This window comes from Gallus gallus, chromosome 4, assembly GCF_016699485.2.
Source record: "Gallus gallus isolate bGalGal1 chromosome 4, bGalGal1.mat.broiler.GRCg7b, whole genome shotgun sequence".
Lineage (NCBI taxonomy): Eukaryota > Metazoa > Chordata > Aves > Galliformes > Phasianidae > Gallus > Gallus gallus.
In genome coordinates this window covers 87485237-87513192 of record NC_052535.1, presented here as the reverse complement: position 1 = coordinate 87513192, position 27956 = coordinate 87485237, and positions in this window count along the sequence as shown.

Sequence of the window (27956 nt, the reverse complement as noted above, 5' to 3'; positions counted from 1 at the left end):
CTTGTGCTGCCGAGAGAAAAAGCTCTCCACGCTTTCTGGTGTGAACATGGGGAGTGCTGTTTATTTGGGTGCATGGCAGGGTGCCCTGTGAGTGGCTGGGGAGCTGCAGGCAGAAGCTACGTAATTTGCAGGATGTCTTTGCAGCCAAAAAACACTGCAAATCTTTCCCAGTGTCAGACTGACCCTCTTATTTTAAAAGGAAATTAGAAACAGCAAATCCAGTGAAATGGCATATCACAGCAGCATTCCCTACCTCAATACACACAGATGCACAAACAACTGAGAATTTTTCACTGCTGTTTGTTGCAAGAAAGATAAATCCTGTAGCAGAATGGAGTTTCATTCTTTCTTTGACTTCCTCTGGCATTTAGGCCTATTTATTCCCTTAGGACCCCCGGGGTGTCTTTTGAAGACATTAGAGTGGAATTTATTTTCCCTTCCTTTTCATTTCTCAAGTAGCGGTAGCAGAAGTACTTAGGGATGTCATAAAATCTCAGTGCTTTCAGCCTTTTTAAAATGCAATTTCAAATTATTGTAATAGTAATAATAAATGCAGGAAGCAAGTTAGAAATGGCAAAGAGGGAGAGGGGCAAGTGACTCAACCCAGGGTTATCCAAGTTCAGGAGAAACAACAGTGAAAGAATAGGAAAGTGCCATGGGAATTTGCCTCCTTGCAGACAGAGCAAAGTGACATCTACCCCTCAGGTTGGTTGGGTCCATGCAAGAAAATCTTGCACCGTTCAAAAGGAGCTTCTGATTTCTTTCAAAGAAACATGTGAGATATAGTGAAAAGAGGTGAGGCTATTTCAGAGTAGGATATAGAAAATCCGGAGTTAAAGCTAAATCTCCCCCCAAAGCCTGTACTTCTGTGTTGCTAGGAGTGTAAGGTACATAGAAAATGCAGGAGACTGGAAAAGGAAGGAGTGTGCCAAATTGTGTAATTCGGTTGGATGTGCTAGCTCTAACTGCTGACCTGGATCAAATCTGCCGCCAACTTGCTCATACAGAAGTCAGTGGCTGGTGTTCGTACAGTCTGGGACATGCTGCTATGTTCATTGCATGCATTTTCCAGTGGAAAACTTAGTAGAAAAGTAGTAAGGAATATATTTTACAGAATATATATAGATCAAGCTATGTATTAGAGCTAAAAATATTTTTGTGCCTCCGTATAGTTTTGTGGCTTTTAGCATTCTGAGCATGTATCTGTGTTTGTTGTAAGGCATTTGGCAGAGGAGTTTGTCTTGTGAGGTGGGAGAGTGACAGAAGGGATGTGAAATTTTGCAGGGCTTATGCATCTTGTGCCAGGATCCTATGCCAGGGGACTGGACTCCAAGCACAAAGCATATCTTCCAGCACTGCCATCTGAAGAGCTCTTTGCTTTAATTTCAGCCTGCTGTGGCTCTGCACCCAAAACATGCACCTTTTATAAAGCATGACCTGACACATTTGTGCGGTACGTTGGGATCGCGTTGCAATAAGCCATCTTGAATTTATGGCTTGTCCTGAGAGTTCGGTTGTGTGTGGCAGATTGCCTGACCTGCCGGTTAGCTTACTTTGTCTGTTTTACAGGCAGCACCTTTTTTGCTCCTTTGCTCTTTTTTCTTCACTTTCACTTCATTTTCATTTGCAGGAACAGATGTTTGTGTAGACTGCAGTCACCATTCAGGTTGACTGGTCTACAGCTCTCTGTTCTTTTGTGTGAGATAATCACGCTGTGAAATGCTGGAAGGCTGTGTGTGATGGTTTTATTCTCCATCCTCCCACTACCACTACAATACTACTTCTCCAGTCACCTCAAGCTGTAACAGCAACACTGCTGTAACATCTTTGCACTGAAGTCAAGCTCACTTCTCATATTTGCAGACAGTCGTAATAATCCCACAGAATCATTATAGCAGATAAAAGGACAAATGAATTTATGACAGCAAATTAGGGTGCAATTAATTATTAATCATAGAATCATAGAATGGACTGGGTTGAAAGAGACCTCAAAGATCATCTAGTTTCTACACCTCTGCCATGGGCATGGTCGCCAACCACAAGACCAAGCTGCCCAGAGCTACATCCAGCCTGGCCTCCAGGGATGGGGCATCCACAGATTAAATGGTTATGTGAATTCTTAACACAAATTGTTGTTCTTCTAGAAAGAATGCTAGCATTTGACAGTGGAGTCTATGGCTAAATGTGAAATAGTGCACCAAATAGTGCACCTTCAGCGTTAATGAAATATTGCAGGGGAGCTTGGTCCATTTGGCTCAGCTTCCAAATAAAATGCGGAGATTTTCATAGGCTAGATAAGAAAATAATAACTGAAAAAATAACTGAAAAATCAGTTTTGTGGCTGGCTGTTTCTCCAACAAAAAAATGTCTTTGCAGAATGTCTGTTGGATTAAGTTTTTGCATAGACTTTCAAAAACTGCCATAAGTCATAGTGTCATAGAATCCCCTGAGTTGAATGGGACCTCAAGGATCATCAAGTCCAACTCCTGGCTCTACAGAGGACTGCCCAAAATTCAAATCCTATGTCTGAGAGCACTGAAAATAAAAGGGCACCCTAGCACAGAACTGATGATAGTACAGTGGGACACAGTAAAGCCATAAAGCAAAGAACAGTTTTCTAAAATCCACATTGAGAAATGGCAATTGAAGTTGATATGAAGGCTTACACGTGGGGATTAATCTTAAAGGAGAACCGGATGCATGATGCAGTGATTCAGTAAATTCAATAAATGAAACAAATAATGAAATATGGGCAAAAAGAAAAGAACGTGTAATATATTTTCACTCCTCTTCTCCAAGCATTTAACTTAGGAAGACACAACTGCTTGCAAGCCAGGAGGTTCCATGTGAGTTTTTGGCTATTGCAAGAGTTGATAGGGAGAAAAAGGAGGTAGAAAAATCACAGATTATAAAGCACAGTGTTCAGGAACCAGAAGAGAAGGGCTTTTAGATCTGTGTATGTAGTTGAGCTCTGAATGAGTATGGAAGGCATGAATAAGAAGAGATGTGGGCAACTTTCTCCTGTTGAACTTTTCTTATGGTAAGCAGATATCTAGCAGTGACTTTTTTTTGCTTGTTTACTCTTGCCCTAAAGCTTCACATTTCAGAGGCTTTCCATTTCGGTTGTTACTACTCTTTGTTTTTCTGCCCCCTGTTCATTTTTGAACAGCTTCCTCATTAAAATTTTTAAATAATTATTTCTCTGCATGTAACCGACATGAAAGCATAGTCTCCCACCTCAACCCATGTGGTTAGGGGGCCCTTGCTTAAAATGCTTTCTCTCTCTCCCTACTGCCTTACTGTACAAAAACAATCCAAACAAACAAAGGAGGCTTTCTTGGAAAGCTGGCAACTATTTTCAGAGCTCCCACTGTCTTTTCTTTAAGTTTTTTTCAGCTTGTTTGTTTAAATGTTTGTGTCTTAAGGCCTTCCTTCCTGATTTTATTGATGGAAACCATGAGAGCTGCTATTTTTTCCAGAATGCAGATTTCTCTACCCCATCAATGATTTTCCACCAAATTAAAGTAAAAAAAATAAATAAATAAAAAATCATTTTCAATATGTACTCTTAGTCGTGTGGCTTAGAGCCCCAAGCTGTGAAACAGCACATCTGGTAGTTTTTCTCAATTGATAAGCAAGATTGGAAGGCTCTAAGAAATTGTGATGCAGACCACATGTGGCTGATGATGAGAGTGATTCTGCAATAATAAAATGTTATAAATAAAGGGTAAAAAAGTATAACAAATAGTGTCATAATGGGCACATCTCATGGAGGTACAGGGATTGTAAGTTATTATTGTGCCTTGCTGAGTGGTTTCCAAAGGAGGACATAAAGCTATGCTGTCAAAAGTCCAAAATGATACTCAATTTGGGTTTCAGAGACCAGAATGCATAAGAAAAAAAAAAAAAAAGGTTAGATGGGGTCCTGGGCAGCCTGGTCTAGTGCTTGATCTAGTGGTTGGCAATCATGCTCATTGTGGGGGGTTGAAACTAGGTGATCTTTGAGGTTGCTTCCAACCCAAGCCACTCTATGATTTTATACGATTTAAACAAACCAAGAGTTAGACCTCAGTCATCCCACAGTTCAGCATAGGGCTCTAGACACAAGACTGTCAATGTATTCTAGGGGAGGAGAGGGTTTGCTTTGTATCTGTAACTGAAAACACATTTGCAAAATATTAGTTCTGTGCTGCATCAGACTGGAAAATATATTTTGAAACCCAAATTTTCCACTAATCAAAATTCTGGACTCCTTGCCACTCTACTTCAGGCATCCTCATCTAAAATTGTGCGATGGACTTGTGATTACCTGCAGAGTCTTAGTTCATCTATATACATAAAAAGGTAATTCGGGTCATTCCATTGTAAATAGAAAGATGATTTCTGGCAGGCAGTGAAATGCATGTGGGAATTTATTTATTTTTTATGCCGAATGAAGTTCTTCATGCTAACCATTGCTGCCTGGAACACAATCAGAGCCAATGGCAGACAAGCATTCACAGTTCTGTTATTTTGAGAAGCATAACCATCATGAAATAAAAATGTAAAGGAGAATTAGTGATAAGAAAGTCTTGGTAAAAAATGAAAAAAAAAAAAGGGAGGGTTCAGTGCTGATTGTATTGAAATATTTCCTCAATTCAAAGTTGAAATGTTAAAAAGCTTGTGATGAAGAAAAAAATTGCTTTTAATGAGAACTGTGTCCTGCACAACCACTTTGAGCAGAATAGGTATAGGGCCAATAATCTGAAATGATTAAGGGTCTCTAGGAGTACATAATACTATAGATTGCAACATCAAAGTGTTGGAAGTTATAGTGGTTTCTTATATTCTTCATGATTTTTTTTTTCCTGTGAAGAATTATTTAAATATAAAAATTCACCTCAAGGTAACAAGACCATTCTTTCCAGGTGCTTGCTTTGGGACAGTCTTGACATTGGGGTTATTTTGGAAGGTATCAGAAATGCTGTGAGCATTTCCCACAGCAAGAGGAAATCTGTAACAGAGGGAGATATTTATACAACATAGGAGTGGTCAAATTGAACAACTTTGCAGAGGTGACTTAGGGAACCATTCTCATTTGTGGCACTTAGGAACATGGTTTAGTGGGCAATATTGGTGCTGGATGGATGGTTGGACTAGATGACCTTAGATGTCTTTTCCAACCCTAATGATTCTATGATTTTTTTGGCCCCACCTCAAGTACTGTGTTCAGTTTTGGACACCTCAGTACAGAAAGAACACTGAAGTGCTGAAGCAGGTCCAAAGAAGGGCAACAAGGCTTGTGAAGGGCTTAGAGGATGTTCCCTACAAGGAGCGACTGAAGAAACAGCCTGTTTAGCCTGGGGAAAAGGAGGCTGAGGGGAGACCTTATTGCTCTCTGCCAATATCTGAAAGGTGCTTACAGTGAGAGCGGGGTTGGTCTCTTCTCACTGCTGACAGGTGACAGGATGAGGGGAAATGGTCTTAAGTTGAGCCAGGGTAAGTTTAGGTTGGATAACAGGAAACACTTCTTTACATAAAGGGTTGTTAAGCACTGGAATAGGCTCCCCAGAGAGGTGGTCGAGTCACCATTCCTGGATGTGTATAAAAACCGTTTGGAGGTGGAGTTCAGAGGCATGATTTAGCAGAGGGTTGTTAGGGTAGTATGGTTAGGTTGTGGTTGCACTTGATGATTTTTAAGGTCTTTTCCAACCTGAGCAATTCTATGATTCTGTGGTGATTCTAACGTTTTGTCCATGCTTTGCAAAACAGCAAATGAATATATATTCCAAGAAAATAAGGAGTGTGGGTTACTGTGCTTGCAAAGATGTGTAGGTTTTTCTTCCATCATTTTGCACCCCCTCTGATTTTCTCATGGGACAATTTTTTTGTGTTATGAAGAGTCATTTGTGCAGATTGGGCTGTCTTGCAGCAGCAGAGTGTTTTCTGCCGCTTTGTGTTTTCCATTCTATTTGCCTTCTAAATTGTTCTATCTCATGCCATTGGCTGCTATGGAAATGCTACATATTCCCTTGACACTAGCTGACATTGCTGTTAAAATTCATCTGAAAATAAAATGCCTTTTGGCCAACTAGGCATGTAGTGGCTAATACTCTTGTGGTTCTGTGGTTTCTTCTCAGAATTCAGGGGTGTGATAATTAGTCTTCCATCTCCATTTCATCTAGTGTTAGCAGTGCTTACTACTAGAAGACCAGATGCACTGCTTGCAAAACTGCAGCTTTCCTGAAGTCCCATGCTTCATTTTCTGGAGCTACTCTGAGAAAGCATTTTGAAATAAAGCTAAAAAGACAGGAATTAAACCTAAATACAAGTAACATGAGTAAGAATACATGGCAGAGGATATTGATTTTCCCTTCTGCATATTTTGCTGTTGTTACTTTGAACGGAGTACACAGGAAAAACCTAAAGAGAATTAGAAGGATGATGGTCTCCTTTCAAAGGAGTTATTGAGGATATCTAACACAGCTATTGTCAGAGCAGAAACACATCTCCTCAGAAAAAAACATGGACAGACTTAAGTCATGCTCAGTTACAAGTACAGACCACGAAGCTTTACGCACTTTGTTTAATTGCGGCACAAAAATACTCAGCTAGAACAAGAGAGCTCTCTGTATAGGCAAATATTAAATCTGTTGGGACAGATGACACTGGAGACTAATACTGCTTGCTCCAAATGTCCTTGCAGGGTAGGTCCCTTCCCCCAGCACTGATTTCCTACTTTGAAAAACTGTCCTCTCAGTCCCCAAGGGAGTCTTCCTTCTCCCATCATCTGCTTATAGAGTAAATTATGCAAAGACAAATAAAACACCTTTGCCTTCTGTCAGAGATGTCAATAACTGGACATGAAAAGTAGAAACTTAAGCAAAAAATGTGAAAAAAGATTTCTATGATAAGAAACTGAGTCAATCCAACTCATGACTCCACACTCATCAAGAAATTCCCTATAAATAACTATGATGTTTTCATTTCTTTTTCTGGAGTTTGTCTGTACTCCCACAGGCCTGTATGTGTATTTTCCATGGTGTCTGAGTGGAAAAAAGTCTGATTTTAATGTGAAGAAAACCAGTGTGCCAGCAATCAATTAGCCTTAGTTGCAATCAATTCGAGTAAGGAGGCAAGTATGTCTCCTCACTTGCAACAAACAGAATTGAATCATTCCTAGTGAGACGAGGGCTGACATGTGGGTATGGACGAATGAGATGAGGAAGGAAGGACCTATATCTTCCCTACTTTCATTAGCCTATGCAATTTCACTAGGAAATCATGTGCTTATCTTCTGTTTATTTGCCTTGCATTCATAGCACTTGTGGGTAAGGGTCTGTTTTCCATCTTGTATATGCTGTTATGAAATTCATAAATTAGTAAGCTGTTTCAGCATTCTCTCCCTCTGTGTTTTGATCTCTCAATCTGGGGAAATTAGGACCATACGTCTCAAAATATCAGCAACTGCAGTTGAATTTTTTTTTCTGTAAAAGTTTCTTTATGCCTTATAGCATGCCATATATAATAAGCAAATATAGTTTCAACAGAGCTTGCATAAGGTATCTAATGCCATCCTATAGGTGGATCCCTTCCTAAAAAGTAAATAAAATAGCATTAAGTATGGGGAGAAAGAAGAGCTTAACTTAAGAGGGCTTTTAAGGCTTTTTCTTCTTTGAAGTGGTTTTAATGCAAATCATCTTACAGTGTGAAAAACAGCATTAAAACTTATGTCTTCTCAAATTGCCAGTGTGGATTTTATCCAGTTTACAGAGCCAAAAGTGTATTTTGTACATAATTTAAGCACTACCACATGAAGAGATGTTTCATAATCCATGGATGATATCCGCTTCTCCTCTTGGGTCTCAGATCAGGCCCAAAGAGGTTGAATGTTTAGTTTGGATAACCACTTGATTTGGAAGTAACTCAACTCTATTTAGAACATATTAGTTCTTATATTAGCTTTGACATAGCAGCTGATCATTATGTTTTGTGGATAGGTGTTACTCCAGCATAAAACCATCTTAAACACATACAGTGTGAATGGCAGGTGCTCAGCACCAAACATTTTACCCTAAAGATCTGGTTTTACAGTATCACAGTACTCAGTAATGAAGAAATGGGATTGAATCAACATAGTAAGCCACAGCTGGAGAGGAATCACTGTCTTTTTGTTAGCAAGGTCACCTCCAGTGGGATGGTAGCTATACTAGGAGCTGAATGCTGATATCCTGAATGTCATTTCCTATTCTGAACATATAATGGCATCCTCACTGATTCTTCTTAAAGTGGAACATTAATTGAATTTCTCTGCCCATTTTCAGTGGGATCATAGTTTGCAATTGTCCGCTGGTTGCATGCCTCACCGTGATTCTACTTTATCTCACACACTGTGATTATGAAAACTGGCTGTGTGACGTACAGTGAATCATGACATGATTTACTTTGAAGAGGTCAGCTTAAAAAATTTCCTGAGAGGAATTTTATTAGATGCAATCCACACTATAACTGAATTAAAATACAGCCTAAGTATTCTTATATCCATTTCATAGTTTCCACTGTATTTCCCCCTGTTTCACCACTATCAACTGATCGGAGTTGGTTTCTTTCTTTCTTTGAAGCAGACAGGTCAAAAGAAGCATTCTGCAAACACAAGGTCAATTGTGTTCTGCTGAAAATGATAATAAATAGCTTCAAAACATCAGTTATTCTCAGCAATTAGTGGATGAAATGGACAGAGAATGTAATGAAAGGGCAGATGTGGAGAGTATCGTTTAGGAATCACACAACCCAAAGCTCACTCCCAGAGGCTTTTAAGGGTTTTAACCAACCAGCATTAAAAGCTGGAAGCCACTGTATAATGAAGCAAGCATTTATTTCTCCATTCAGTCCAGACATTCTCACAGCATAGGTCTGTGCATGCCTTTGTATGCGATTTGAATGTAGCAGGGGAAGTACCATCTCATGTCTAGGATAGCTGAGACAGCCAATTACGTTTCTATGTCAGCTAATAGATAAAGTAAAAATAAATGATGCCAAAACAAGCACAGCAGATAGTTTTGGTGTGTTACTGAGGTTGTTCTGCACCAGGAATGGCTGCCTTTTGCCACTCTGCATATGCTATTGCCAAGAGTGTGTTTTAATTATTACTGTAGGATACAGCAGAGCTGTTTAGTAACACAATCTTATGCAGTTTCTGCTGCACTGCCATCTTTAATCATGTCACTTCAAAATGGTTTATGTAAATCAAAAGGGGACTTGAAGCATCCGTTAATCTCCACTTGTCAAGATCGAGACGGCTGGTGGGAATGCAGAGCTTTCTGGCATGACACAGCATCCTGGCAGCATGCCCGTAGATCTGGCAGCATGCAGATGAAGACACCTGGCAGTAGGAGAGGACGAGGAGGTATTTTTAGGATTGATGTACCTTTGCTCTGAAAGTAACAGCAGTAATAATTTATGCAGAGCGATTAAATGCCATGTGCAAACACACTGCGATGTGCTTTACTTTATACATGCCACCAACATGCAGAAAATACTTAGCTACTAAAATGAGACACTTAATAAGTAAAAGGAATGTATTTAATAGAAACGTCGAGTCATAGTATTATTAAGGTTGGAAAAGACCATTAAGATCATCAAGTCCAACCATCAGCCCATCCCCACCATGCCCACTAACCTGTGTAACTCATGCCACCTTGCCACATCTACACTTTTCTGGAAATCTTTCATTTAATTCTACCTGTTCTTGCTTACTGAATTATCCATGTAATGAATTATTTTGAAAAATATCATTTGTATCAGTAGCTGAATGTTTTCTACAGTCATTGTGATGTAATGACCTTAATGGTCTTACATTCAAAGACTGTGATGCTCAGTGAGACTATTTTATATGCTTAAAATCACATTTTAGATGACTGGAAGTTTCTGGTTGGATGTTAAGAAAAATTATTCTCCAACAGAGTGGCAATGTGTTGGAACAGGCTGCCCAGGGAGGTGATGGAGTCACTGTCCCTGGAGATGTTCAAGAACCTTGGAGATGTGGCACTGAGGGACGTGGTCAGTGGTCATGGTGGGGGTGGGTTGGGGTTGGACTTGGTGATCTTAGAGGTTTTGTCCAACCTTAACGATTCTATGATTCTAAACCACAGATTTAGGTGTTTCACGAGACTGTTGTTAACTTTTAAATTGATGTCCAAATTTCTACATCAGTGACCTGTGAGACTGGGAATTATGAAAAAGAAAATACGACTGTGATTCAAAATCACATAGTACTGAGATATTCATGTGGTCATCCCTGGTAATGGCCAAACACACAAGTATGAGACCTCGTACCTGTGAGTCCCCATACCTGGTTTTTTTTTCAGCCACAATGCCTAAGCTGGGGTACTTTGTGATGCATGATTAATTGATTTCAACTGTTTTAAACCAGAACTTTAGGTCAGAAAGGCAGCACTGGAAGTCACATAAACATTGTCATTTGAATCTGCATATAATTAGAAGCAGGTGCACTATCAGGTAACCAAGTGGTAACACCAAACAGTCAGTATGACAGAAGTCTGAGATACACAGAGCACTTAGAGAAGCAAGTTAACCATCTCATAATTAAGACAAATTACACTAAGTATCTGATAGAACATTTTTGGATGTTCTTTTTTTTTTTTTTTTTAATTTTCCTAAAATATTTAAATTAAAACTATGTATACAATTTAGACCTGTAAAAACATGAAGCCTAAAGGCCTTTCAAAAATCCTCCACAAAATGTCAGCATGCCATACCTCCAGTTTTAATAGCTATTCAGAGCTGTGTTTATCAAACTGGGGCTTATGCGTACACAACAAAAACCTATCTATGGACTGGCTTGACTTGACCTAAAAGTTGCCTCCTGTATGGCTGATGCCGCAGTTTTACATTTCATTGTTTTCTTTCTTGACCCAAGTCAATTCATGCCAAGGGGAATTTTTCCATTGACACTAAATGGGCATTGGATCATATCCTAATTTAACTGTTCCCAAGAGAGTGAGTCTAGAGCTGCTTAACTGCTGTAAAATCAGCATTCACAAACATTCATTTAGGATTTGAATGGCTGCTCAACTCAGCCAAGCTTGTGTCCCTTTTTATCACTGAATCTTGTATAATCAGGTGTTTGCCCAACCAACAGCTGTTGTGCATCTATATATTTACATGTACACTATTGTGTCATTTTTAATTCCTAGTTCATTAACCTCCTATTAGATCTTTTTTTTAACAAAACTATTTTTTTCTTGAAAAGGGATATTTTTTTATTTTTACCAGCACTTAGTAGCATCAGTTTTTCAATTAGAAAAAAAGGTCACATGATTATTATTGGTTATTGTCTTCTACCTTTTTCTTAATCTTTCTTTTCCCCTTGGGTTTTAATAGACAATTAATAGATAATTTTGTGACAGGAAAAGGAAAATAAAAATCCATGAACATTTCACTCAGTCATCAAATACAATACTGTGAGTTTGCCCAATACATTATGATCATTTCTTTTTCAGTCATCCATCCTTTGACATTTCCAAACATCTTATCAAAGGAAGGAGACTAGCTGGCCTCATACAGAAAAAGCAAAAAAAAAAAAAACCTCTTAAATCTAAATAAATAGTGCATGAGCACATCTTCAGATGAAACGTGCTTGCTTAAATTAGTCATCCAACAATTGCAAACAAGAAATAGGTATGCAAGAAAATCAGTGTGATTTGCAATCATTTGTAACATAAAAAGAGCAGCCAAATACACTGGGTAACCGATTAATTGTAATTAGAGTGTGGGGTCCTGATCATGCATAGTTATTTCTCACTCATCTGATTTCAGTGCAAGTAGGTTTTGGCCCATGCTAATGAATTCTCAAATCAGTTGATTTCAGCTCTACCGAGAGTATTTGGCTCCATTTTGCAATAAAAACTGTTCCCAATACCAAAAACCTCCATAAAAATTATCAGTTAGCTGACTAACAATTCAGCGCATCTAGACGCAATGTGCTTGATAAAAGTACATGACTGGATCTCTGCTAGAAAAATATGGATTTGAATGAAAGCATCAATTGCTTCAAATAAATGAATGTTAACGGATGTACTTAATTTAAGAAAAAGTTTTTCGAGTACATTCATCAACATACTCATAGATATATATTTATTATTATCTCTTTTCCATTTGGATTATCTCTTTCTCCACTTGGATAGCAAGGAAGTAGCAGTGTTTGATTTTTCTGGAAAATCCATATTTTCTGCATACAGCTTGAGTCAGCGTTTTGGTTGGAGCTCTGGGCTGCTGGTCCTGCTCCAACTGAAGCTTCAAGAGTTCTGCTTGTGATCTGTTTGAAAGCAGGAATAGAGGATCTGTCTACGTTGCATACAAAGAACGGGTATGAGGCTTCCTTCCAGACCAGGACTATCAGCAGTTTGCACAGCCATGATTTCGGCATATGTCAGTCCTTCCTCTGCCCGAGAGCAGCCAGGTGGGTTAGCAAACTGCCAGGGCAGATGATACGCAGTGCAGTAGTTGCAACAAAATAGGAATGAAGAGAAATTGACCCAAATGCACCAAAGTCAATCCCAAATTCAGATGTTTCCCTCCAGAAATGATAATAATAATTCATTATCATTTTAATCTTTTTTACATCAAAGAATCATAGAGTGGCTTGAGTTGAAAGGGACCTCAACGATCACCCAGTCCCAACCTCTCTGCTGGGGCTGGCTGCCCCCCACCAGATCAGGCTGCCCAGGGCCCTATTCAACCTGATCTTGAGCACGAGGGATAGGGCATTCACAGTTTCTTGCTCAGTCTCTCAAAAATCAGGGGAGTGTTTTGGCATGAAATCTGGGGTGCACATGAGTAAATGGGATTCATACAAAACCATGACACAGATCTGAGAAGATGATCATTAAAAGTCACTAATTTTCCATCAACAGCTAAAATAACTTCTTCCTACCATGTGTGATTGTAAATTAAATAAGCTGAAACAAGCCAAAAGAAGTGTAACCTCAGAGCTGTCTCTAATGGAAACAGCAAGCTCTTGATTTTCCATCTCTAATAATGAAAGGTCTTGTGTAAGAACATAGAGGTAGAATATGCCCATGGTTTTGTGTAAGACAATTAGTAACATGAAGATATATTAATCCTTTAACCTAGGTGTTAGGAAAGAATTCCTGAAGCATAAATATCATCCAGGCAATGATTACAGTTGGCAGAATGGAGCCTGACACCAATTTAACCCTGAAACAGTGCTGAACAGGCTGTCCAGAGATTTTGTGGATGCCCCATCCCTGGAGATCTTCAGGGCCAGGTTGGACAGGACGCTGGGCAGCCTGACCAGGTGCCTGATTTAGTGTTTAGCAATCCTGCCCATAGCAGAGTGTTGGAATTAGAAGATATTTGAGTTTCCTTCCCACCCAAGACATTGGGTGATTCTATGATGATTTGCAGTGTTGTGGAGGCACAGCCCAGAGCTGGGCAACCTGGCAGACTTGTCACAAGACACAGGAAAGGAAAAACTGCATTTAAAAAACAAATTTACTCAAATAATTGCAGAGAGGAGAAAGGTTATGTGGAATAAAAGAGAAATTCACTGAAATTATTTCCTGCAAAGCACATTATTGCAAAGCTCTGATGTCGATGGGAGACAGTCAGACTTGTAGTAAATAAATGTTATTGCACTGCCATGATTACAGCATCTTTCCAGTTTTCAGCCTGGTTGAGCCATCTGGCATGGGCTTCCGGATAAAAGTTACACAATTATTAAAACAAGCTAAATTAAATTAATTTAAATTAATCACAGTGTATGAAAATAACTGGCCAGAAGCATCAAATTGTAGTTGTTTTGAACATGCTGACCTATTTTTCTGGTTTTGCTTGGCTTTCTCTAATTATGGGATAGCATGCTGCCTTTGAAATCAGTGGCAAAAGTCCAGTTGAGTGAAAAGAGGAAGATCTGTGCAGGGTGCTGTTTCCCTTGCACACAAGCAGTGGCATGCTTCATTAAGCAACATCCACATACAGCACCAAGAGAAGGATATGGACACTTGTTATTACTGTATGTTGGCCAGTTGTGTAGAACGTGATGTTACCATGTTACATCAAAATATTTCCCGTGCTATTTTGGGAAGGTCTAAAATATTTGCTTTTTTCCCTTAAATAGACTTGATGATCTTTAAGGTCTTTTTCCAACCTGACAAATTCTATGTATGACTGAATGTTAAGAAAAGTTTGTTCTGCTAACTGTTAAAAAAAAATAGGCCATTTTTGAGAAAATATTTCCAAAATAACCATCTAGGGTCTTTACTTGTCACAAATGCAAGTTTTGTGTTAAAAATTCAACCAAAGCTTTGGTGACGATGCATTTAAAAAACAGTGTAAAAATGACTAACAAAAAATGGCTTGATTTAAAGTGCTGAAGAAAATGGGAAGGCGTTCAACAGACTCCCAGAGCTGTTATGAATAAGAGCAGTTGAGGAGAACCCCAAGAAGGAGAATCCGTAAGAACTTAGCTCTATTTTTACCAAATCTGCTTGCCAATGTATGGAGAAAAAAGGCAGCATCTTCCCTACTGCTCAGTCAGAGGCAGCTGGGTTCAAGGTTTAAGAAAGTGCTTGCACTGATTCACCAGGATGCATTTTCCACCTTCAAAGCCCTTGATGTATGTCTGTAACCCAGCAATGGATGCACTGAGGATGGAGGCTTGTACCTTCCACAGCTAATCATTGAATGACTTCAGTTGGAAGGGACCTCAAAGATATAATTCCAATCCCACTGCCACAGAAATGAGCAACCACAACTTCAGTTAGAGCTCCCTTAAATGGTCTCAGTTTGTACTTTGTTTCATTTCTTCTCAAGGTGTTTTTTCATTTTTTTTCCTATTACATTGGCTTTAGATAAACCCTTTTACGGATGTTCTCCAAATCCATAAGTGGATGTGTGCAAAGAGCCAGTTCAACTAGCTTAATGCAGTGGATTGGAATCTGAGAGGCAGACAAAACACACTGCTGATTTGTTTTTATGCTCCTGGTGTGATGTCCCTCACTGGGCAGAACAGCATGTCACATATTGAAGGAGATTGTGTGGGATGCAGGGGATATCTATACTAGATATTGAGAAGCAATTTCTCAAGACGTTCAGAGAGAAGGGGGAAACTGCTTTGAAACAAATCATTTTTCCTAAGCAAGATCCATAATTCTTACAATAAAACAGAGGCAGGAATGTTTATCAATGGCTTTCTTTCTTTCTTTCTTTCTTTTTGGTATAGAAAATGCTAAAAATGCATGCAGGGTAAAACTCTATTTAAAAACCTAGCCTGAGCTTCCTTTTCATCACTTATATGACAGCTAAAATGCAGAGGTGCTAATAGCTGTAGAGAAACGCAGGTGTGGAATATACGACTTTGACCAATGTGATATTCCAAGTTGTTAGGCAGAGTGGATTCTTCTAGCCGCAATCAGATTTTAACTTGAAGTAGTTTCACGTTTACACATTTATCCTTTCAAATTCTGAAGAAATACTTTTGAGTAAGGCTGATATTCTGCATACTTCTGGTATAAAGAAATTAAAACGAGTAAATTATCCACACAGAATGACACAGCCATTTAAAACAGAAGTCCTATGTCTACTGCCGTTACAATCTTTACAATATTAATTATAATGTTAATCTCATAAGACTCTTTCTCATATACACATTTAATTCAGATCCCATTTCAAGTGAATATCATGTTTATTATGCCTACATTTCAGTAGACTTTCCTGAAAGCTTTGCTTCTGTAACTTCTCTCCCTGAGTTATTGATCCCTGGAGGGAATGTGTTTACCTATCTGAGAGAGGGATTAGGATCTAGACGTGCAGTCCTATTCTTGGCCCTCTCATTTAAGACTTGTGAACTTCAGCACAGTACCTTTAAAAAAGAAGAATGTCTCAATAGTGAAACAGGTTAATGCCCTCACTGTGCCTTCTCTGTTTAAGACAGTGATTCTGGTAAAATTGATGGATTAAATGTAAGAATAAGTCATCTTTGAAAATAGGGATTTAGTTCCTCTTCTGACAGTCTCTAGAAACACTAATTGTTTTTATTCCAGCAACTATGTATAAATGATCTTCTGAACAATCAACAACTGCAGGCTTTTATATTTCCTTCTGTGGTTAGTTCCACTAGGATCACCATTATTTGAAAATAAACATGAAATGCAGCAGTTTTTAGCAAAAGCCTTAGAGATTCATACTGAGAGTGTGGACCAGAGGGTATAAAGCAGCTATTTGGAAATCTCTGTACATAAAAATACCCACAAGACATATCAAGTGTTTGGGTGTGCATACAACAGAGCATCACATCAGCTACCTGCACTTACAGGCTAATAAAACCCATGCTCAAACACCTGATTCATATCCATACCTTGGGGTTTACAGGCATTAAAAGTGGCAAGGGCAAATAGCTGTGAATAATTGCATTTGCCTCACCTTGAAAATCTGCCCATTAGAATCAGTCTGTTTATTCAGATAAACAACCCATCTTCCTCATGAGCGTTTGTTATTGTGGCTAAGTTAGCACTGAAGCAAAGTGAAAGCAGGTGAGCATTTGGAAAGGGGCAGGAAGGAGGCGTTCCCATCACGAGTAATCAGACAAATGAGGTATTTCCATAGAACTCTTTGCATGCAGCTGACTATTCTAAAATGTTTGTTATGAGGTAATTGCATTATGAAAATAATCAGCTGCTCGGCATTCTGATCATTAGAAGCTGATGATATAATTGTATTATAATGAAAAGCATTCTGGTGATTATTCCACGGAGGACTCCTCTGCAGATAATATTCAAATTTACTTTATCTTGGCATCATTTCAAAGAAGCTGAAAGTACAATGCAAACAGCTGGACCGTGAGGTAATGTTGTTATAACTTCTGAAGTATGTCCCTTTTTAAAAATTATCTTGAAGAAGTTCTTTGTGATTATCTGCCTAATGCTAGCTGAACTTATTGATGCTCATTGGTGGCTCATTAAATAACTTTGTTCTGTATTTTCCATGAGAACCAGCAATTTCATTCTTATTTTTTTCCCCCAGATAATTAGAAAGCATCTCAAAGCCATAAAGACTCAATAATTGGAATTACTTCCTGTTCTGAATAATGTTGTCTCAGGTGAGCTCTTCTAGTAAGGATAGGACAAGAGGGAATGGCCTCGAGTTGTGCCAGAGGGGGTTCAGATTGGACATTAGGAAGAATCTCTTCTCCAAAAGACTGGTGATGCAGTGGAACTGGCTGCTTAGGGAGGTGGTGGTGGTGTCACCATCTCTGGAGGTGTTTAAGGGTAGATGTTGTACTTAGAGACATGGTTTAGTGGGCAATTTTGGTGGTAGATGGATGTTTCCCAACCTTAATGTTTCTGAAATTTTAACACCAAGTCTTAACTTCATGTACTACTGATGACTTAAATTAGTGGCATTATGTGGAGTGTAACAAAAATCACATCTGTTCCAATAAGGTAATTCACTGCCGATTCTAAATGGCCATGTTATATTTCACAAAGTCAATCAAAAAATCTCAAAGCTAGCAATCTGTTGTAACCACGCAGATAGGTGAATAGGCACTGCTTCCTAAAGAACTCAATCCATTAAGGGAATAAACAGTCTTATGGAGGAACCTATTTTTCTATTGAATACCTAGGATCCTATAGCTGTGGGTAAATGAATCTTGATGAAAAATTATTCTACTGTCTTGTTAGAAGTGGTGTATTGTTGTGCTGTTTCCATAGTACTTGAATGCACTTTGAAGAGTAAAACATACTTTTATGCTCTGTTGACTATATTACTTGCAAGGAGATGCTGGGGCTGCAACATGGGCTGATCTTTGACTTGAACAACCTCTGTTTTCTACTCATAGTTTTCTTCAGTTAAATATGTAGCTGCAGGCCTATTTGATGGTTAATAGGGATGAGAAAGCAGAGGTGAATAGTTGTCTATTCAGTTAGACCCTGTAGTTAACCTTTACTAGGAATTTCCAACCTCTGAATTTCCCTGTTGACTTAAATCCCCCCCCCCCCCCCTTTTCTTTTCATTTTATTTGTGATACATATGGCTTTTTAAAAAATAAACAGTCATTTGATACAAAAAGATGAAAAATAGCCATGAAATGTGTTTTGGAGCCAGCCAAGTTCAATAGCAGCAGGAGAAAGGGAATTTCTGAGTACTGGACAGGAGATACTGAAATCATAACCACAGCCTGGCTGGGGCTGGAGGTACCTCAGGGTCCCTCTGGCACAGCTCTGCTCCACCATAGGGACACTCAGAGCTGGTTCCCAGGCCTGCACCCCGGCAGCTTTTGGAACTGACCCCTCATCTCTCTGGGCCCTGTGCTAGTGCTCTGTCACTCAGCAGTGTGTGATGAATCTTGGCCTTGGATGACCTTTTTTGTTGACAATATCGCTAATAAGACTTGTTACTTCTTACTATGCAAGTATAAGGAGAGTTTCTGAGCTGCATGTTTTAGGAAGCTATGCTTGGTGTGTTTTCATTCCATGTTCCCTTCAGCCCTATTGTACACCCAGAACAATTGAACAGCTGTGACACTGCTCTTAGCACAAAAGATCAGCTCCCTCTTCTTTCCTGATTCTCAGCTCTTCCAAAGGTGCATTCATATCTTTGATGCCCTGTGCCTATGACATGCTGAATCAAGTGAGGAAGCTGCAATCAAATACCTTATTTCAGTTGATAATGCTTTTTCTATGGGAAATAAAAGCCCACACCTCTCTTTGATTAGAACAACATGTAATTGGTGGTGCTGAGAATAAAGCCACTTACACAGATGTTCCTTGTTGTCTTAGAAATTTAAAAGGGGTAGAAATGGCAGCACCTGCACATTAAAAGAATCGGTAAGTTTTTGAAAGGCAGTTAGATTCTTAATTCTGAATTGCTTTAGTAAGATTTTAGGTACCTGAATACACTTAAGGGTTGTAGATATTCTTGCTTATGTTTTCTTAAGAAGACATTAACCACATCTTAAACCTTCAGTGTCTCGTCTCCACTTCCTGTTTTAATTGTTATGTACTACTGCCAGATGGGAGAAGGTAGAAAATGTCAACAGAATAGAAAAATATTGCTCTTTTCCAGCCTCTGCAGTTCAGTTGACAGAGAACTTCTGCAGAGCCCAGGAACATTAATGTTGACATCTCTCAGCCTGTTGGCCAATGGAGTTGACTGTTGCCATGCCCTTTCTTATTTTCATGCCACAGCGGTCTCGAAATAGCATTGTAATAATGAAGTGCTGTAAAGAGAGCTTGCTTGTGGCTGGAGTAACAGCTTTGGCTCCCCAGTGATTATGCCTTTTGCAGGGAGTTGGCTATGTCATATAACTGTGGTGTAAGTTTTTTCAGTCACTTTTTCAATGCTTCTTATTCTACTGCAGTAATCTAAGACAAAAATCATTTCTTTGGCGTGTTACATGAATTCAACAGAGAAAGACTGGAAGGAGGTTTTGGGAATTGCTAGCTCCATCTTCTGCCAGCAATGTAAAGGAAGGACTGAGGTAATTCTTGTACTTTGCTGGCTTCGTGCTATCTCTAGATATTGGTGAATCATTTGAGTCTATAGAAATTCCACCTGGAACGCATTAAAACTTGCGGGGCAGGCATAGTGAAAATGCCAAGTTATGTCCTGAACCAGTGATTGAGCACTTGGTGGGAAGGTAGGGCCAACCCAGGGGAGCTCAGGTGTATGCAATGCACCTGAGTGAGCAGAAGGGCTGGAGCCAGGATACACCCCTTCCCAGACCTCATTTAAGGGTTGGCAGTGGAGATGAAGGTATCTGGCTGGAGATCCCTGTCTCCTGGAGGTCTTCCAAAGGTAAACAGTTTTTCTTCTTTTTGTTTCTGTATCCACAGCGGTATTTGGGCTTAATCTCATTTGCTGCAGCCTGGGATTGTGCTACTCTGCTATTACTGCTGTACTTTCCATCACATTATAGCATTACAGCAAGCAATATTTGTATCCAGAATTTATCATATTGAAGCATGTGTTGGATTTGTTTTTGTTTCCTATTTTAAATGTCACCATGGAGAAAGTCATTGGATGTGTCTAGAAGGTGTCTTCTTACCACCGCTCACTGCCAGTATGAGACACAAATACAGTCCTTCTGGGAGCTGAGAGAATATTTTGTAGCTTCTCATTTGTAACTTTTATTTATTAATTAGAATAAAGTGTAGGAAGTCTTTGCTCTTCAATGGGACTCGTTTATGTCCTTACATTGAACAACTGCAGGAGTAAATCAGTAATTGTCAAAGTGAGACAGTAAAGAAACTATGGATACGAACATGGAGTGGAAAATGTTTGGGGACCATTATTAGTGGACATGGTGTATACTGAGACAGACTCTATCATCTGACTTCTATAAACAGTGTCTTCATAAAGACGTTCTGCTACAGTTTCCTTATTATAAATATGTATTTAAAACCAGATCTCTGCTAACAGTCCAATTAGTCTACAGCAATGCTTGGTTATGTTGTTATTACACATTCTGATATGGCATCAATTGATGATATTCAAATACATATTTCAACAGCACCTTCTTCTTCCTCCCTTTCCTGCTTGCTTACTTTGCTAAGCAAGTGATAGGCATGTTTCAAACCAAATAATTAACCATTCTTACCCCTAAGCCACGCAGTCAACAAGTTACGCATCACAGGGTGTTAGTAACAGATGGGCTGTTAGAGTTCATGCTATGAACACCTAAGAAATGGATGTATTGTGTATCAATATTGTGGTTAGGAAATAAAAACTGTAGTGAAGAGTCATTTCTGTGAGTAAGCAGAATAGCTTGGCAGCTTTCGCTGGGGTGGTGGTGGGGAATAACAGAAGCAATCATTCCACATAATGGAGTAACTCCCTGCAATACCTGTTTACATCGGCAGTCAATTCTCATTTGTAAATAGCACATGAGCTAAACTAAAAAAAAATGTGATTAGTCCACAGATTGAAAGTTTGCAGAAGAAATGTTTAGTACATAATGGTTTTATGCAGCCCATCCAATATGGGGTGAGAGTGTGTTGTAGGCGGGGGTGGGGGGGGGGGGGGAAGGAGGAGGCTGGGGGTGTTGTGGAACTCTTGAAATGCCTTTAGCTACAATAGTTTAAGTGAAGCTTTTGCAATTCACTGTAATCTGTTTCTCATAAACGCATCGTAGTTGTCCTCAGTATCTGCTGTGAAGTTATAATTACCAGAGGAAATGATATGTATAAGTTCTGTGTAGTGAATCTACATATCTATAAAGCCTAATGTTTCTCATCCATTCACTCCTTGTAACATCACTTTGCTACTATTGCTGCTTGCAGTTATATAGCCCACTGGTACTGAGTACGGTTTTAATAGCCCATTTCTTAATTTTCCTTTATTTTGCTACTCCTAACTTAAAAACAAGTGCTTTTTAAAATTCTTGTAACACGTACGTCAGTCAGGGTTGGAAGACTCTGCCTAAGAGCAGACTGACAGCAGAACTCCCATTTATGTGAGTGAAGCCAAAACTTGTCTGCAGCTCTTTATAGCTCATTTCATTTGGAAAAGTTTGCTAGGTTTGGGCTTGGTTTCATCGGTGTGTCCTTCCAAGAAGCTGATAAACTTCCCACAGATGTCCTTCCTGAAAGGAAACAATCAGTGGAATGAGAATAAAAAGGAGCTGAGGCAGTAATGGAATCAACTGGGAGGCCCTAAAGGGTTCCAGCATCTCTTCACCCTTTCAAGGATGATGGTGAGCACAAAACATGTTCCTTATCCTAGAGTTCTTCCTAGGAAGAAGCTAGCTTATCTGATGAGAGAACCATGCCCAGTCCTCTGCATGGCTTGCTGAACAAATGCTCATTTAGTCTCTGATTACTTGGGACACTCACATGACTGCCAAGCTGACCCTTAATAGATCTCTTCTCTGATGCCTCTAAAAGCTGAGAAGTCTTAGTCCCTTCAGGCTTTTCTCATGCTGTTCTTATACCTAGGTTTTATCCTGCATGTAAATCAGAGAAGGCTGCCTGATTTCACTGTACAATACAGTATCTGACTCACTTTTGCAATTTTGCATAATTTTGCAAAACCCTGAGTTCCTAATGTCAACAAGAAGCAAAACTAGTTTTAGAACTCTTTTTCTGAAGACACTGAAAAAGAAAGTCGCAGGGTAAAAATTACTTCTTATTCTGGGCTTGTGATACCTCATGGGATTAAAATAATTTGAAGTTCCCATGAAGTCTTTCTGTTTCTGAAGGAAGTAATCTATCAGCTTGTTGTATTGTCACAGGTTAAATATTCACTAATAGTTTATTAGCGTGTGCCTTGTAGATGATCAACTTTGTGATTAATGCATGAGTGCTACCAAGTTTTTCATATTTAATAAATATTTTTAGTACTCCCTTATTGCTTTATGTACAAATTACATAAATGCTTAATAATTGTAAATCAATACAAACTCTGCAGTAAATCACTATGAACCACAGAGCAGCTAGAAAGTGAAATGCCAATCCAATTTTTTTCACTACTTTATTGTACTTTGTCTGCTGAGGATTTAATTTAACGAATCTCCAACAATGCTATGACAGTATATTTGTTGAATCGCCTCCTTGGACACTTTATACATCTCATCTCAATTCACTGAGATTAGGATCAAGTTCTTATTTTTACTGTAGACTGAAGAGTCACTGTGATTCTTGAGGATTTGCACTTAACTGAGTTTTAGTTTGCCTCTGGCTCTCCTTCTTTTCTATTTAGTCACTATAATTGAAACTTGTTTGTGCACATATCCTTTTCTTTACAAAGAACAGACTGAACCACACATCCTTGGCTTTAGCACAGAGTGGGCCTTAGGATGAGCCTTCTTGTCTAAATTTAGGCTGGAAGATGTAGCTTCCCCATGACTACTCCTCTGGGTGTCCTCCAGCAGCAATGACAGAGAGGGAAATCTTTCTGAAGAGTGATTCCCAAAGTAGCTCTTTCAAGCAAGCAGGATGCATCTTCCTCCACAAGTGACAAAAAAAAAAGTGGGTGACTAACTGGGATTCAACACCTACCTATTGGTTGGTTAAAGTTAAGGAGGATGAGTCATACCGTTAAGACTTCTTCATCTATATAGAATAAGAATTCTGTTGATGCTTCTGTTTTAATGTAGTTTTTCCACTGAAATATCTGCTAATTTTATAGTCTTCTGGAGAGTCATGCTGAGTTGAAGTCACAGGTGCATGGAGTCTAGGTATGCAGAGACCAAAACCCACTATGTTTAACTGCAGGAAGTGTCATTTCGTGAACAGGCTTTCAACAATTTTTAGTGTGGTTGCTTGTACTGGATTGGTCAATTTGTTTAATGTTTCCTGCTCTTGTAAAGTGGGCCATTATGTCTGAGGTGATTTCAAGTAGTGAGGATCCTAATGTGAGTACTTCTAACAACCAAGTCTTCGCTGTGTTAGAGACAGCAGGTCCCAACCAGCAGAACTGTTTGTTAAAATAACTGCCATTTCCTGCATTATCCATTTAAAAAAATCACTTATCCCTAATTCCATTTACTAGCAGAAACACTCCCTATGGCTGAGTATCTACATGTGTTTTGCTCTATGTAAATAGCCTATCTTAATTTTTCTTGCCAAACAAACAATTATCAACAACAGATTAGATTTCCACACATCTTTCTCTTTTAATCACCAGGAAATGTTTGCCCATAATTCTGCAGAGAGAACACAGCTAGCAAGTGGGGACTGTTTTGCAAGGAAAGCTATCATTACCAGCTTGGTGCTACTCTGCCTGTAAGACTTCAGAAATCGTAATGTAAGAGATATCTGCTGTACCTGCAGCTATAGTTAATCAAGTTTTCCCACTTCTCCTAATCAAGTGATTAACAATAAGCAAGGCCTGTTAATTTCTTGCCTGCTGCTCAATAAATTGATCTGATTGTCAGTATCTTTCTTCGTAGCAGCATCCTCAAATATGCCCACTTGGATTGCTCCCACTTGAGGCTAACTTTTAAAACAGCTTCAGCAATGAAAGACAACGTGATGCAAAGTATGGAAATATGGTCTATCTGAATATTTAGGAAGTTTGCTCGTGACAATCTCAAAAATATCAGGGAGAGAAAATAAATGAGGTGCATGTGAGAAAGAAGGACAGACAGAAAATATCAATTGAGAGTCAGTGAGCTGTAGTGCATAAGATGAAGCCCCAGGAATGTATATGCCATGTGCTTGTGAAATGCTGAATGATGCCAGTGCTCCTTCTCAGCAGGCACAAGCCAGCCACAAGAAGTTGCCACAAAACAAAAATGGAAGGAAAACAACAGAAATATCTGTTTGAGTTTTCCCCAAAGGACGATGCAACTTATTACACCAGCTACCGAAGTACATAAACCCTGGCCTAATATTGAATATTTAAAGATTATAATATCAGAAGAAACCATTAAATTAATCTCGTCAGATCTTTGGTATAGTTCATAATATTTGCTTTCCCTGAGTACATCTGGCCTCTTCTAGACAAGTGTCCCGACAAAGAGAGTTAAAATGATGGGGAATCAATACTATGCTTTAGTAATTTGTTACACAGAACCCTCACAGTTTAAAAATGACTTTATCCATTAATTTATGCTGTGTTTCTCTCAGCTAGGTTAAAGAGATTTCTTTGCAAAAGTCTTCTCTCCAAGTTCCTATTTAGAGATTAGGAGGTGACTTAATCATAATCCTTTGTCAGATAAATTAAAAGGTTTTTTTTTTAGTTTTTTTAACCAGAAAGAATGCTTTCCAGACCTCTATGAATCAAAATACTCTTCTAGACCCAGTTTTGCAGGATTTGCAGGTCCCATATCTGCTATCTCTGGTATATTTTCTGTTCTTCTCTGACCTTTACCTGCTTTGATTCAGCCATGTAGCTTAAACTGTACCATCTCATCAACAGATTCTGAATGCTTTCTGAAATCAGCCCATCGCTGCAGTTATTTCTCGTAACTCGGAGCTCTCATTGACAGTGCAGGGATGCTGTCTGATCACTTACAACATTTCTACAGAATCATCAAATCACTAAGTTTGGAAAAGACCACGAAGATCATCAAGTCCCATCCCAACCCATCTTCACCATGCCCACAGACCATGTCCCTTAGCACCACATCTCCACGGTTATTTAACACCTCGAGGGTGTTAAATCCACCTCCAGGGATTTCCAAAAGCTTGGAAAACATCATGTCTTTCTTTATTTCTTTATTATTTTAATTAAACAGATGTAGTGGTCTTATTTAATCACTAAGGCTGGACTGTCTGGCTCTTAAATTTATCAAAACATGTAGTAGTTCACTGATTGGTCAGAGACTGTGAATACAGCAGTCTACTGTCTTTACTTGCACATACGAGAGGTGCTAACAGTATTTGTGGCAGCATATGGGCTAGTTTCACATCATTGCTAAAATATTTCCAAGCTGCATCACACGGTAGTGTAGTCAGAGATATTTTGACTTGGTTAATCTGTCACAAGTACAAGGAAAGGCTCTTGGAGCTCTAAGCCTAAAGGGGACAATTCAGACTCAAAACGTTGCCAAAGCATTTTTTTTTTCTTTTTTAACCTTTCTGCTCATTTACGTGTGTTTCAGCAGTCTTACAGAAGGTGGTAGCACTGCCCTAAAGAGAGCATTGTGCCTCTTGCATGATTTCATTTTACAGGAAATAGAAGATATCTTTTTTTTTTTTCCAGTTGGATACCATTTTGCTTGTTAATCCTATATGACTTTTATATAAAAAGAAGTTGAAGGAGTTCTTCTCAGGAGAAAATATGCTGAGGGATAGGAATATCTCCTGTGTTGTTCATGTGTTTATGGCCAAGAAGTCAAACTTGTATCAGAATCTCAGCACCATAATCTTTTAGCAAATGTTACCAGCTGTTCAGCTCCGCACTTTCTTCTAGAAGTAAGAAAATGAAAATCCATCGTATCAGTCGGCTAGTGGTTCTTAGTACCCTTACCTTGACAGATGATACATCAGAGTCCCAATCTTCCTGCAAATTTTAGTTTTAATAGGCTGAGATCCATCTTCCTGCAAATACTAAAATAAAAATATGTATAGAGTCATTTATCGAGTGACTCTTCCTCTCTCTCGGCTCACTTTTTATATGTTCTTTGGAGAAGTAGTATTTAATTTTTCTTCTGTACTTATCAATTATGTTACAATATATTTTTTCTTCAAGGAAACGGGCAATGAACACAGCGTGAGGATTTTCCTACTTGGATATACTTCTGAAATCAAAAAAGTGTGAATATTTGGAGGAGTAAAATAGCTAGAAAATTTCTGAGAAATTTGTGGGGGAAAAATAAAAAGTAAAGTGGAATTTAAAAAAAACAAACTAAAAAAGAATGCTTTTTCTAAGTGTTACAGTCAATGGCATGGGAATAGAAAAACATCTTCCTTCTTAATGTGTATATGATTCTGTTTTTCTCTATATAGAATTATATACATATATATATTTATTCTCTATTACCTAAACTTCATTATTCTCCTGTGCAGAACCCTGTGTGACACAGTGCATATGCAGAATGTACTGTTACCACAGTAAAGATCAATGTATATGTTTACTGTAATAAAAATAAATGTTATCTGAGTGAACATGCATTTTAAACACTATAATGCAATAGGAAAATAATGTTTAACTGTGAACAGCTGAAATATGTGAGGTAAAACTCATGTCTAATGTAGGATTTGTGCCTGATAGGTATGACCTTATTTCCCATCCCAATAGTAAATCATAGAATGGCCTGTGTTGAAAAGGACCGCAATGATCATCGAGTTTCAACCCCCCCTGCTATGTGCAGGGTTGCTAACCACCAGACCAGGCTTCCCAGACCCACTTCCAGCCTGGCCTTGAATGCCTCCAGGGATGGGGCATCCACAACCTCCTTGGGCAACCTGTTCCAATGCATTAAATTAAAAAATAAATAATACAGATTACACAGTACACTTCAAGTACCATACAAACTGTCCTGGAAGGCATCATTTAGTTCTCTTCTCCTTTCTGGCAAAAGAACTACTTTAAAAAGCTGGTTGAAACCAAATGCCTTATAAACCAACCAAGCCCTACACGGCAGTACTTATTTTTTCTATTTTTTAACAGCAATACAGAAATAAATGAGGGAAAGGAATAGTGCTTCAATCCACAACATTTAGTATTTCCTACATGAGGGAGCTGGCCACATATTAGAGTAACTCAGGTGCGAGCTCCACTTGCTGTCTATATCAAATAATATCTTCCTGTCTGAAAAGGCAATTTAAAAACATTCATTCCCCAGCTCCAGCTTCTTCGACCCTTTAATCTGTTATGACACTGAGCTTGGAGATATTCTCAGGTTTTGCTGTCCAGCTGTCAACTTATCCTTTATATCATTCAACATTTTCCCCTGTGCTCCTTACTGTTTGAACACAGTAAAAGCTCCATACTAATTCAAACATCCACAGCCTTATCTTTCTTTATCTTCCAACTTCCAGCTCATCTTGTAACCTACTCACATCATAATATACCAACTGTTCTTTTTGCTATTGTCCTCTGAATTCTACTTTTGGGTTATCAACAGTAAGCATAGTAGAAATGGATGAATGCATGATTTATTTTATTTTTTTTTTTTGTCTGCTGACTGAAATGAAAAATAAATCAATTTCTTTGATAATTCATTTTACTTCCATTTCTTGTCAGTCTAGCAAAAATGAAAAGAAAGATGAAATTATTTTCAATTGAAAATGTTCGACCCTATAAAAGGTAATTCAAATTTTCTTAAGCTTTGCTTTTATTGTAAAGGAATTGATTTTTAGAGATGTTATTTTAATTTTAAAATGATCTTTTCTAGTTTTTCCATTTCTTTCAGATAGTATACTCATATTTTGGTTGAAATGATTCAGTTTCTTTTCACTTTCATCAAAAAGAATCAATAAGAAAATCTTCCCATACTTAGAAGCATAAATGGAACAGATGACATAACAATATTTTTGCGTTATTTT